Consider the following 15,488-nt stretch of genomic DNA (forward strand, 5'->3'; position numbering starts at 1 on the left):
TATGTGCTTTAATGAAGAAGTCTCTCCATCATTTGATCTGGGATGATCAACAGTCGTCACTATCTCACATTGAAGAGTTGTAAGGTAGTTTGGCTACCATGACATAGCGACTATGGGGTTTTGTGTTTTGCGATGCCACCAAGTGAACATTAGCATCAAAAAAGGTATTTATCAACCAAAAAATGAACCAAGGATCCCCATAAGTATTTCAGTCATCAGAGATCACATTCTTGCTATCAAAAAGTCAAGCCTTTTGACTATAGTGATGTGATGACCAACACAAAAACCCATGTCATGACAATCGCTAAACTCCTTGGTGGATATTGAGAATTCTAGCTGGTGTTATATGTGGTGATTTTATTGCCTGGTCAGTATCACTAATAGAGGTGATCATATAAGGATATGCTTGTACTTGCTAGTGCCAAAATAGAGTGAGTATATCGAAAGTCACCTTCTGACTGTCGAGAAATTAATATTTCTTGCCATTAGCGACATAGTGACTCAAAAAAAGATTGTAAGGAAACAAAATCTTTGGAAAGTGGGTCCTATACACATGTTTCATCAAATACAAGTTGCAAGGCATGTGGCATCTACTAGGTTACAAGTTTCCATCAGAAGATCTCAGTCACTAGTAGTCATGTTCTTGCTGTCAAAAAAATCATGCTCTTTGTCGTTAGTAATATAATGCCTATCTGAGAAAACTCAAAGGCTCAATGGGACCCAAGTGATGTGGTAGTAAAACCAAGATGGAAATATGCCAACTATGCAGTCGTCAAGGCCTCATCAGTGACTAGGTCCTACTTCCCATTTGTAAGCTAGGAAAAGTTCTTGACCATCTAATCTCAGATTAACGAATATCACATCTTCACCATGAAAAGAATCTAGCCTATTTTTTCTAAGCGACATGGTGACTATGGGACCCACCATGCTCTAGTGTATTCTAATAAAGTTTCTCAACCTTTAGATTAGCCTCAAATCAACAGTTGTCATTATCTTGTAAACATAAATTGCTCGAGCGAAATGTGTCATGACATAGTGATAAAGGGCCCACTACATTTCTTTTAAGTAGTATGGTAATGTGTTCACTACAAGATCAAAATTGAATCTATGGTTGTCATTACTTCGCTATGATGAGATGCTCATTTTTTATCTATATCGAGGTAGCAATATGTCAACACATGTCCTCAGTGCCAATGGATCCATATGAAAGTGCCAACTTGGAAGGATTGGTACATGCAGTTAGCTATAACTAGGTCAATTTGCTAATTTGTTAAGTGGAATATTAAGCATCTTTTTTGTACCCCTTGATCATAAGATTTTTGAAGATTGATGATACAAGTTTAAATACAAAAGGTGGTGCCATTCTATGAATTAATGAGACATGGAAAGCTTCACATGTGAAATAAAAATAGAGTTTAACATAGTAGATTTTCTTAGTTCCATCTTAAGCAAATAAAGATTTTAAGTATTTTTCGAGTAGAAGAAATTACTAAGAGGATTGTGTGGATTTTGGCACGAGTGTCAAGCAGTTGGATCAAAAATAAATTATAGAATTATAGAGAAAGATGAGAAAAAATTTCAAGTAATCTACCATAGTTTTTGTAGTGTTTTAGTCCTACATGGTATAGAAGAGATGGCTCCAAAGAATTTATTAAGTCCTAGGTTTTGGATAGAAGAGGGATTGTTGCATAAGAATACTTGGATATAGAATGATAATGCCTTGTGAACTAGTTTGAATTGGTTTGCAAAGAGGAAGTTGTTTGTCCCATGTAGTAGTATATGGAATTTTAATAGAGTAAAACTAGTAATCTTGAGTGTTTTCATAGAGTATAATCTCCTTGAGATTGTAGTAATGAGCCATAATCAAGCCACTAAGGTAGTAAGAAGAACAAGGAGTGAACTCAGAAAAATTAAGACCCTACTAGCAATAACATTTTTCTCTAAAGAATTTTTCAAGAAAGCATACTTTAGTGCCATGGTAGTAGAAATATGGGACCCTATGTAGAATTTTGGAGAAAAGGGTGAAGAAGATTTTATGCACCCATGAGTTTTATATGCATGATTAATTACATCCCCTCACTTCATGTAGGCATATTCCTCAATTTTGCTTCTTACGTAGCTAGAGCAAAAAATGCTCATTTCATTATATTTGATAGCTACGTTGCCTCCAAACTCAGGTGTTTCATATTAAGGGATAATCCCATGATCCTAGGATGTTATTATAATTAGTGAAGAGTGAGAAGTAAAGGTGACTGTCATAGTACAAAGTAGATGATGAAACCCACAAGTTGAGTTTAGTTTGCAATCATCAAAGTAGATTTTATCATTGAAAGGCATAGAAAATGCATGCACAAAGGAATCAATGTAGAAACTAGTTAAAGACTCATCAACATAAAGAGATTTAAGATAAAGGGACCTACAAAAGGATATTTGATCTCAAAATCTTTCTATTATTCATAGTTTTTCCTTTTCTACTAGGTGTTTGGAAATATCTTTTGTAAAGTGACACCTATCAATCACATTTTCCCTTTGCTTGTTGCAACTTAAGCCTATAATAATGAGTTTTCATGGAAATTTGATGGTCTAATTTTCTAATGCTTTTAGTCATATACTCATTTTGTTTTTGGTTGAGAAATTTTGAGCAAGTTTCATGATGTATTTTCTTTGCTAGTTTTCTGAGAATACAAGAATATAGAGTGATCTTTGTGTTTCTTTCTAAGGTCATTCTAAGTTAACTGCATATGTATACAATTTTCAAGGAAAATGAACACAAATTATAAGTTGTCCCCGTATTAGTTCTTTCTTAACTTTATCTCCTTTTAATTACTTGGTTATCTTGATATTGTATGAGTAAAGCCTAATGCAATTGAATGCAATCCATTTAGGTTGTATATCTATTCATCACTACTATTAGTTCAATGAATTAAGTAAAAGCTTTGATGAATTTGATTAGGTTGCTGAAGTAATGAGAAGGATTACTTGAATGATGAATTCTATAACACCCCACCAAAGTATCCAAAAGAATTAACATAAAGTTTTACTAAGTTTGTCAAACATTTTTTTTTAAAACAAGAAAGATAAACCAATCACATCAAACACATAGTAATTGAAGCAATAACATGTAATCATCTAAAAGCATACATAATAGGGTAGATTCCTTAAGGATCTCAAGACATTGAGTCACATTTAAACTAATTAATACTAAGTCTAACAACTATCACATCTACATGAAAGAATTATTAAAAAATCCAATGTCCATATTATACATTTTTTCCAAATGCCTCTTAGCAAGTGAAATTTAGAATGCTCAATCATCCACTACACATGTCACAGGGTATGAAAGGCTTAAAAGAATATACATATGTAAAAATAAAGATGCATCATCCACATCAAATCCATGATATAAGTGCAATAAAGTAAGTGAGCCATTACATACATGATACATCCATACATCAATAAAGATATAACAATCATCATAAAATATAATCATCCATCATAAAACACAACTATCTAAGTGCACGATTCCTCATAATAGTCAATAGCATCATTAGACCATTGTGGGCCCTAGCCATCCCCAGCGCATAACATCCCAAGCCATCGAAGAGATCATTGGTACTATAGTAATAGGGATGTCACTCCTAAAACATTCTACAACATATGCATAAAGAATTCTAACATGCTACAACATATGCATAAAGAAATCTAACATGCAAGAATAAAGCATAAGACGATCCTACAAAGTAGATAACATCATCTATCACATGCTAATCATCAATATAAAGAAATGTCTTAGTAAATAACATCCATCATAATGATCCAAGAATAGAATGAAGGTAAATGCCAAGAAAGAAAGCACTGGAGGAGATAGTCTCAAGTCTCAAATAGGATATCAAATCACATAACACAAATACTCTTTAAGTCCAAGAATCCTAAAAGTACACTAACTCAAAGGTTCCAACATAGACTAACATCTATACCTAGAGGCACAACAAGACATGTAGGAATCTACTATGTAAGTGAGAAAGTGTCATCGCATGAATCATGCTAGAGTTACCCTAGTAGTCTCTCAATAGACCTTGGCCCCCTAGTGATCCCTATGCGGGAATTAGTATCCTCTTGTACTCACAAGGCATACTACAAAATGCAAGGTCACAACCAAGCATTCTCTCTACTCCCATCCTAGTCTATACTAGCACTCAAGGCATGGGCAAGAACATATAATTATCTTATTAGGTTCATTTTAATCCCAATTTACTGTAATGTTTTCACTTATTCATACAACTTACCATGAGTTACTCTAGCAGCCATTTAGGGCCATAGCCCCCATTGCAAGCCACTTCCTAACACTACATATAGATTACCTACCCTAGGCTCATGAAATCACAAATCACAAAAATCACCTCAATCCTATACAAGTGACTAGAAAGCATCAAAAGATAATCCACAATAATCACATCAATTCTCCATGAGTAACTAAAAAGCATCAAATGATACTCATAATAATCACAACCATTCTCATTGAGCAATTGAAGGCATCAATGATAAATCAAAAAAATCCCATGGTTCTCACTGAGCAACTGCAATAAATCACAATGTCCATCGATTCTTAATGAAGAATCGAAAAGTATCTCCAAGTAGTACTGATCGAAGACCCCAAAATGGTCAAGTCAAACATGTCACAACAGACATCCTCAAGATCAAAACAAACACTTCAGTCCCATTAAGGCGACTAGAATGTAATCCAAGTATAACTGATCGATGATTGAAAAATGGTTAAGTCAAGTGTCTCATACACATACATCTCAACTTCACACAAGAAGATTGATAAACATCAATGAATAGTAAATACAACATCTCATAAAGCATACCATCACATTACCATAGTTGGGTTTAGAAAGATCGAGATCAAATAACATCAACATGCCATCACATCTCATAACCCTTGAGCCTCTGGTAGACATCCTATAATTGGTCAACAATCTAGTCAACCCCAAAACCCCAAAATATAGATAGCATAAGAAACAAGATACAAACACATGTTTTGGTTTGCTTTTACAATCACATGGTTAAGCCAAATATGAGATTTCAGTTTTCGTTCAAGTGTATAAGATTCTAAGTTTAATCTCCAAGTCAATCCATTTATCTCTTTGAATAAAACATAAAATTATCCTTCCATTATCTTAAAACAATTTTCTAAAATAGTCAAAAGATAATTATTTACTTGTATAAATCATTGAACTAGCACCCATTGACTTTTAATAAATCATTCGCTTTATTTTACTAAAATCAATGTTACTAATTGAATAAAATTTCCTTAATATTTAATTCAATTTCTCCAAAAACAAATAAAGGATAAGTAACCATCAATTATTTAAATTATTAAAATAATGCTCTTTGATTTTCAAGAAATTCATCTTGACTCTATTAAACAAATATTTTCAAAACTTGAATTAAAAAATTTCCCTCATTAATTAATCTTAATTAAATAACATTCAATTAAATTAATTAACAAAGTATATAATTCGTAGTCCATAATTCTAAATCATTTTAATAATAACTTAATTAAAAATTAATTACATATAGATTGTGTCATTTCTCAAATTTAAATAAAAGCCCAATTACTAGTTTTGATTTAAATTAGTTCTCCAAAATATTCTCGAGGCAAGCTACTTATTTAATCTTATTAATTTAAATAAGTAATTCCAATGTAACAAAATTATAATGTTAAAATAAATCTACAATCTCCATTTAACTATATTCATCATTAATTTAATTAAACTAATATTTAATTTAATTAATTAATGACTACCAACCTAAGATCTTATCAATATCCCGACAATAATCCGTTACTAATAATTAATAAAATTATCAATAATTTTATTAATTAAGAATTAAACCATATTTAAATGCATTGTTATTTAAATTAATAAATAATAAAGCTCTTATAAATATTGTTAATAAAATAATATTTATCAATAACATAACAACCTTATTAAAATTCATTTTATAATAATAATTAAATTAATTCTAAAATCTATTAATGAAACTATTAAATATCAATAAGCTTCAAATAAAAATTATTAATAATTTAATATCAAATCATATTCAAACCTCATTAAATTCATAAATTTATATCAAACTTTTAATACACAAAGCTTTATTAAAGTCTATTGGCTTGACACTAGCGGCTTCTGTTGTACTTGTTCCAGTTTCGCAGGTTTCAAACCCTGCTAGTTCCCAGGGGATTAAGGCAGCCGCCAAGACCTCGCCCTTAGCTGGGGCTCGTTCTCCTCTTGTAGTCTCTTCCATAGTACCACCAGCAACAAGGCATTCTCGCAATCCTCCTGGATGTGTAGAGATATCAGGGGTCAAACAGCAGGCTATAAGTCCAAAGGATTTCCCGTTTGACTTTCACCCGGTTTCTATGTTTTTGCAGAATAGTTACTCCTCTTTCGAGGATGAGGATGATATGGAAGAGTTTTCATGAACTTCCTCTCTTGGAATGTTCAAGGTCTTACAAACCTCCCCAGAAAATTCTATGTCCGGGATACTCATCATAGACTTGAGAATTTAGATTTTCTTTGCCTGCAAGAAGTTAAGATTTCTGGTTTCATGCTTTCTGCTGCATGCCACATCATTTGGCAAGATTGTGTCATGTTTTCTTCTCAGCATGAAGCTGGCCGAGGTGGTGTAGTTACTCTCCTATCACCTCACCTTCATTCTACTATTATTTCACACGGTTCTGACCCCACACACCGTATTATTTGGCTTTTTCTTTCCATTAACAATCATTCTTTTGGAGTCATTAATGTTTATGCTTCCAATGATGTTTTGGAAAGGGCACAAATGTGGGTTTGGCTTGCTGACAACCTGCCACCAGCTACTTGGGTCCTGTGTGGGGACTTCAATATGGTTGAAGTGGCCTCTGACAAAGATGGCATTTTTCCTTTCTATTGGACAGCTAGGGAAAGAGAAGCCTGGTTTTACATGCATCATAAATTGGGCCTCTTTGATCCCAATACTAGCTGCCATCATGATAATGGGGCTTGGCACACTTGGTCCAATTTTTGAGCTGGTCCTGATCGCATATTGAAATATCTTGATCATGCTATGATCTCGGTGCAATCCTTTTTTTACTTTTCTGAAGATCATGATCTACCTATCATTCCCTTGATAGATGTGACGTTGTCAGACCACTATCCCATTTATTTTGGCATTTCTTGGCAAACAACTGTCCCCAAAGTGGTTAAGTCTCAATTCTTCCTCACCACGTCTATGCTATTACATGCCTCCACCATCTCCCACATACATTGGAACCACGTCCACATTCCCATCAAGGTTAGATTCAATGGTGGAATGATGCCATTACTAGAACGGCTCATTTTTTACGCATCTATGGGCATCAGCTGGCAATTTTTAGAAAATGATCTTATGAAGCCAACACCCTTGCCCTCAAAAAAGCCTCTGAAGCGCTCACCTTCAACCCCTTTGATGTGGATCTTCAACTTCAGCTTGCCAAGCTTCGCCATGAAAAGCAAATTGCTGATAACTATGTTGCTTGAGGAGCTCAAATCAAAGCCCATCTCCACTGGTTGGAGGTTGGCGACAAAGCCTCAAAGGAGTTCTTCCAAGCTCTCTGAGCTATCATACCAATGTTGGGATTAAAAAGATAAAACAGGGAACTGATGTTCTTTCTAGTCTGCCAAACATCCTACAAGCTTTTGTTCTTCACTATGAGAACGTTTTTGCTTCGTAAGGCCATTCAGTTGCTCAGGAGGAGGCTCTTAGAAAGTGTATTACTGTTACTCCAAACCACCTCACAGGTGAGCAACATGCTTTCTGTGAGCAACTTCTTTCCCTACGAGACCTTAAAGAGGTAGTTTACTCCATGGAAGATGAAAAATCCCCTGGGTGTGATGGATTTCCCTACGAATTTTACAAACATCTTTTGGAGCAAATTGGTCCTGATCTACACAAAGTCTATCTTGAAGCATACCATTCTAAAAGCTTAGGAGTGATCATAAACAAAGGAAATATTAAATTCATACCTAAAGCTAGTGATCCTGAGGACGTCTGCAACTAGAGGCCCATCACCCTCTTGAATGTGTCTTATAAGATCATTGCTAAGGCACTCTCTCTCAAAATCTGCCATATGCTTCCTCTAATTTTGCGGCCTGAACAAATTGGCTTCATCAAATCTAGGTATATTCTTGACAACATCATTGCTATATGGGAAGGTATGGAATGGGCCCATAAGTCCAAGCAGCAGGCTATCTTTTAAAAGATAGATTTTGCTAAAGCCTATGATCGCATTGAATGGCCTTTCATTTTGGCTATGCTTCAAGCTTTGGGTTTTGGTCCCAACTTCCTTCAGTCCGTGGAGATGCTCTTTGGTGATGCTAATGCTTGCATCACCATCAATAATTCACAATTTGAAGCTTTTGGACTTTTTTGTTCCATCGGACAAGGTTGTTTGTTAGCTCCAGCACTTTATGTCCTTGCTGCTGAAGGTTTTGGTTATTTACTTGCTCACTCTGTGTCTTCAGGGCTAGTCTGTGGCATTTCCTTTCCTGATTCTAGCTCCCAGTTAGTCAATGGTCATTTTGCTGATAATTCTTTTCTTACTCTTCTTGAAGATGAAGAAAACATAAAAAATGCTTTAAATTGTCTTGACACTTTTTGTCAAGCCTCTAGCTCTGCCATTCAATGGCATAAAATGCTCTACTACCGACAGTCTTTTTTACCAGGTCCACCTTAGCTCAGCCAATTCCAATGGAAATGGGTTACTCATGGAGAAATTTTTTTCTTTCTTGGGATTCGATTTTCTTTCCAGGCTTCCCCTGTGGAACTTTGGAATGTTGTGCTTACAAAGATTAGCAAAAAGCTTGATTATTGGATCACCAAGCCGCTTTCTCTTCCTGATAAATTCTAGATTTGTTGTAAGATTTTGGCTGCCACCCATGTGTATTATTCTTCTTGTTGTGCTCACTCCAAAGCTTCCTATCTCAAATTAGAATGTTTGCTCAGAGATTTTCTTTGGGCCTCTAGTTCTGACCATCATGGTTTTCACAGAGTTGCTTGGGATTTTTGTTGTCTCCCAAGGGAATCTAGGGGTCTCGGCCTACTTTCCACTTGAAAGCATGGCCTTTCCCTCTGTGCTAAATGGATTATCAAAGCTATTTTTGGAGATGAAGCTTGGAAAATTCTTGTCAGGCATTGCATCTCTTCAGGCTTCCCTACTAACAAATTGGCGTGGAAGGGGATTGGTTTCCAGACCCTTCTCACTATGCATGAACTAGTGGTCATATAGGGCTCTTTTGTTATAAAGAGAATCTGGAAAGCCTGGGAAGCTATTAAACCTTGGCTTCATTGGGCTGGTGATGAGTTTTGCAATGGGCTGTCCTTAAATCAATAGAACATTTGGTGGTCTCCCCTGTTTTCCTTCTAGGGTATTCCTCTTACCAAGACTCAAGGTGCCAGTGCTCTGTGTTTCTTTAAACATGGCATTCGCACTACCAAGGACATTTTTTCAAGAGTCACCATGAATTTTAGGTCATGCAAGGATATGCAAGTTCAATACCACCTTGTTCGTGCCGATCGCCAAACTTATGACCTTCTGTTGTCTTTCATCCCTATGCACTTACTTCATAAAGTGGGGATTCAGTCTGTTTGACCTTGGTGGTATGATTGGAAGTGGTTTCCTGCCACTCCATTTACCAATTATAAGCCCAATATGGGATACAAATGGCTTTCGCCCCACCTTCCAATGGTTGACATGCTTAATCAATGGTGGCATTTGCATTCTTTGCTTTCTCAATGGAGAAAATGGTTCGACACCATTTGGAGTGCCATTACAGAACCTAAGATTTCTCACTTTTCTTGGTGCCTTGCCTTCCAAGGTCTTCCCTTGGGGCCTCGGCTCAAGCACATTAGGGTTCCTAATCCCAAATGCCCCTTCTGTGGCCAACTTGAGTCCTTTTTGCATATTTTTTGGTTTTGCAAGCGTGCTTAGAATTATTGGCACCGTATTCATGATTTTTTCAAGCCTTTCAAGCTCAAACCTTTTTCATGGCACATGATCCTGCTGGGTGATTCCCTCAGATTTCCTCAGAAGTTTTCCCAGATTTGGCATACTTTTAGGATGGAAATTTTGTTTTCTCTATGAAAAGATAGGAATGTAGTTTTATTCACTCACAATTTTTTGGATGTTAACATTGCAATGTACACTAAGGCATGCATTTATAACAATGTCATTATGTAGATACAGGTGCAAGCTAATAAAGTTTCCTTGGAGGTTGCTCACTTACAGGAATTGTTAAATCACTGGGGCAATGCTCCTTGTACCATTTCCAGAGTGTCTTCGAATGCCTCGAGTGATGCCTCCTCGTCTCGCAGTCGCCATTCCAGATGCCAGTCCGCTGGCCGCCATTCACACATGCCATGCTCCCAGGGTCCCCGCCACCACTCTCCCAGTGGTGGTCATGGTGGTTGGAGGTACTGCTCTGCTTCCCCACCACGTGGTGGTTCAGGCTAGTCCCTAGCTCCCCCCTTGGGTGGACTTCTGGCCAGTCTCTAGCTCCTCCCCCTGGACGGGCGCACTCTGGCAAGTTTCCTCGGCTGGCCTTGGCAATTTCTCCTCCGCAGCCAGACAAGAAGGATGCATAGACTGCAACTACCCCAGATCTTGCAAATTCTACTGATGGCTGGACTGTCCCTAGTCCACCTCACAATCCCACTGATGTGTGGGGATTTCCTGAAAAAGATGGTCCTCCTCCCTCTGCTAGTATTGCCTTGGCAACATGAGGTTGTTTTAAATGTCTTTTTTGATGAATAGTTTATAGTTTCTGGCAGTGGCCATGTTCTTTATTCCAACTTCGACCGATTGAACTCATTCGCGAGGTGATCTTGTATCCCCTTGCCATTTTTTGTGAATTGTAATCTTAGTAAATTTTATTAATTGAAATGGACTATTCATCAAAAAAAGTTTGCTGGCTTTGATTGAAGTCATGCGGCCTACCCTCTTGAATTTTATAATTTCATTTTCCCCCCTATCAACATCTATATTTGAAATCTTTTACCTGTCTATTTAGCCATGGTGTTAACTTTGATGGCTCATCTTACCAAAGCGACAGAGAAACTTCCTTCACAGAAGGTGAGTGTGGTGTCGGGAAAACATGAATTGTTTCACAGTAAGCTCCAAAAGATCGTCGACAAATGCACCGCTCAAATTAGAATAATAAAAACTAAGCATGACTATGATAGAAGCATGTTACAATTATGTCTAAGTTCTCTAACATGATAGCTACCCATTCTGTACAAGTATTAGGATTGTATTTGATCTTTAAGCTAAATTCTATTGCTGATTTTGCATTATACAATGCTAGCATAGAAGCTCAAAATCATGCATTTTGATGGGGGTCATTTTACATTGCTTCAAATAAGTATTAGCATTTTTTTAGTCCATCCAAAGTACTATTATAAAAAACTACCCATGATAAAACCATTTTAAGTTGGGTTAAGTTGATTCTAATTTATGCTCACTCAAATCCAATTGAGATTTTGCAAGTTGGCATTTCATGTAATATCCAAACAATGTGCATTGCCAATTTCAATTGGAAATGGCTACCAAATTACATTGTTCTAAGTTGGCCATAGTTTCTTCAAAGCTCATTAATTTCAAGGAAAAAAGGCTGAAACTATCATTTATTAATAAAATGGAAGAGTTGATAGCTTATGTATTGGATTCATCCATTCACTCTTTGATGTCGTTGGTTTATTAATATCATCAATTCATACATACTAAAAGTGTTGTTATTTCTCTATAGCTACCGATAGTATATATTGAGCATTTGGAAAGATATCTAGTTCACATGCTATCTATGGATGTGAATGAATGGTCAAGCTAGAGAATTTGTAGAGTTTATTATTTCATGAAGATAGATGAGAAATAACATTCTATTCTATGTTACATAATATCTCTATATGATAAGCCCCTTTTGGTTTATAAATTTGATTCATTTCCTCATGATAGTTTATGTTTGTATCATTCACAGTTGATGTTTTAAAACTTATTGTATCCATTTGAATGATGGTGCTAGGAAGTTTTCATGATGGTGCTGGAATTTTTCCTTTTGTCATCATCTTAGTATTGGCAACATTGTTGATGATTACTTTCTTTGCATTTGCAGTTGTGCAAAGAACTCTCGAGTAATCTTATCTCAGAGGATCTATCCTCACCTAAAGTGAACTTTGATAATAATAGCTATCTTTGGAGATCAAACAATTGACTTCCTGCACTTAATAAATTATTAAAAAAAAAATTTTCATCCACATCATTGTAGGGTTACAACAACTACAAGGAAATGGAGATGGCGATGTACTTGCACATGACTGATAGAGAGGTAATCCAAATAGAACTATTATAGAATGAGATTTTCGGCTAAAATACAAAATTGTTTGCATGTTCAGTGTGAATTTAGGTACACTTAGTCTGGTGAAATTTCACTTCAAATGTCTACCGGAGTCATTTGACTGAAAGCTTGCAAGTTGATGAATTTTATCATAGAGATACCTAGATTTAAGAAGCTCACATGACTAAGGTATTTGAATAACCAGGATTGTCCACAATTAGAGCATGACTCTAGGAATGTGCATAGAGAGTTGTAGATTGAAGATAAAGGAAGTGATGATGAAGATTTGTCAAAATGTGAAGTGTGAACACATTCATATTTATAAACATTCATATGAGGATTCTAACCATTGGTGGCTAGGAATGAAGCATAAAATTGGAGTATAATGAATTCTAAAGATAGCATGTTGGAGCCCATCGAGAAATACATCTTAGATATCCATGTGGAAGTAGTATATTGTTTGTGTCTAAATAAATATGTAGTGTCTATAGGTTGGCAAATATAATGTTGACGGAAAAGAAATCAAAGCTTGTTTGGTGTTATATGTAACGAATGATTATGTGTGCAATTCACATTCAAGATAAATTAGGAATGCCACATGTATTCTGAATGTTGTAATGAGTAATGTGAATTACAAGAACAAAATGCATGGTATTGAAGGTATTGTAAAGCACTAGAATTACTATTTTATAAGAATATATTCCTAGCCCAAGTCAGCACATTGGGGATATGATTCTATACCCAATAAAGAGAATATTGCTTGCCATTGCAATAATAAATCGATGAAGGAAACATGAAGAGGACAAAAAGTTTAAATTTGGAAAATAAAATACACATGGCATCAAAAGCTATGAAATTTTTATTCATATATATTAAAAGACAACTGGTAGTAGTATTGGTAATGTAGAAATTAAATTTGCATACAACAATGAGCTTAAGTCAAGTAGCGATGAATACGTCCATGCTAAACCATAGGAAAGATGGCAAATATAGTTTAACCATATCAAAGATTCCTAAGGAGGGAGATCAACCATCATAGATTATATTCTATTCTCAATTCAAATGGAACAACATGCATGCCCAAATTCTAAATCACAAGATTAAAGATTCATTCACAAAGAATTATTTAGACAACACTAGCAGACATGATGAAGATAGGAAGAGAGAGAGAGAGAGAGAGAGAGAGAGAGCGTAATAGAATATGCAAAATAATCATGAGTGTCTACATGAAAATTGATGCTAATTCACTATGCCCCAAAAATCCATAAAGAGGCTCCTCCTCTCATATCCTACTCCTATCCAAAATTTTCTTCCTTCTCCAACATTCAAAATTTCTCAAAAAATCAAATCCCCAAGTGACTAGAAACATGTAGAAGCATATAGAAGCATGTAGAAGCATATAAGCATGTCGAAGCATATGAGCTTGTAGAAGCATATGAGGATGTAGAAGCATACTAGGAGAGCCTGTATATAAAGGCTTCTAAGATGCATCTAGAATGTGTCTAGAAAGAACTAGGAGATAAGCATGATAACTAAGTACATAAGTTCCACAATAAGAAGATAAGCATGATGAGGTGTCTAGAATGTTGTAGACACCATGTGCTCAATAATGCACTAACTCCTGAGTGTAGACAACATGTGCATAATTAGAGTGCAAACTCCTGTTTTGTCAACATTACAACTTACAAGAGTTCACATACTCCTATGTGAATAAGTATTAAAATAATACACATTACTTTATTTAATATTAATTTATTTATTTTAAATATCATGCACTTATCATGTGGTCATAAAAATTTTAACAAATTAATTTCTTTTCCACTTCTAAATTTAATTGATAAAATATTTATTAACTTTAATAATATTATTATTTAGCATTTATTTAAAAATGAACTCTAAAATATTATTATTAAATTAAATAATTATTGTCATGTTCCAACTTTAAACTTGTAACTTTTATCTTCAAATTTAATTATTTTTATTTAATTAATTTTCCAATTAATTAAATAAAATTACATATTAAAATATCATATTAATCTCCATTTAATTAAATCATTGATTAAATCTTTTCATTAGACTTAATGAATAGAAAATTCACCAAGAAAGAGTTTGACAATGATAACCAAAATGCAAACTAGGGCAAGCACTACAAATTCCAGTAAGAATTGCTGATAATATTTGTTGTCAGGCAACAAATCAGATCCATGGAATTGCAATAGACTCTGAACCCCAATGGATTAGGCACTAATCAAATTAATTCGGCTGAAAGAGAAATAGATCATAGATGAGCATCAAATGAAAAATTTATAATCAATTTTACTTTTATTTCCTAAAGATTTTCAAAGTTGGCCAATGCTTGTTTGCATGAAAATATTCTAGCCTTAGTTAGCTACTACTGCTGAGAATACTTGCAAATCTACAAAAGAATTTATGACCAAATTTGTTATATGTAATGTATTTTGTTTAAAATGCCATAATCAGGTGTATTTTTGAGGACTAAAGATGAGAATTAGAATGAAACTAAGATAATTCTCATACAAAAACATTCCAATTGAATCATCCCTTACATATACCCACCTTGGTTCCATAGTGCCTAAAGAGAAGAAAGCCAACTATGGCTTTGTTGATGTTGGTTCTAGCTAGTATGCATATACAATTGTTGATAGGAAATAGCTATCCCTTAGATTATATAAGTATCATCAGCTTGATATTGAACTTTTGTTGTCCAATAGTTTTAAAACACCAACAAAATGGTGATTCTGCTAGGGAGTTGTACTGTTAATTTGTGAAAAGTTTTGCAAAAAGATTCGGTTGTGTTGTGAATGTGATTGTTAGCATTTGTCCTTATGTGTTTCATATCATAAGGGTAGTTTTGTTTTATATGACCAATAGACATATACAACATATTGACATACACAACATTTTCACGTGTCTTGTCTTATAAGCTAGAGTCATATTCTTGAGTTGTTTTTGATTGGTTCTATCATGGTTTCACATAGGATATACCTTCTTTTGTCCTTTTCCTTCAAGCCAAGAGATATTTTGTTGTACATTTCCCTAGGAATAGGGTGGTTACTT

The sequence above is a fragment of the Cupressus sempervirens genome, chromosome 8, assembly GCF_028749045.1.
Source record: "Cupressus sempervirens isolate cs-2001-9-10 chromosome 8, ASM2874904v1, whole genome shotgun sequence".
In the NCBI taxonomy this organism is placed as follows: domain Eukaryota; kingdom Viridiplantae; phylum Streptophyta; class Pinopsida; order Cupressales; family Cupressaceae; genus Cupressus; species Cupressus sempervirens.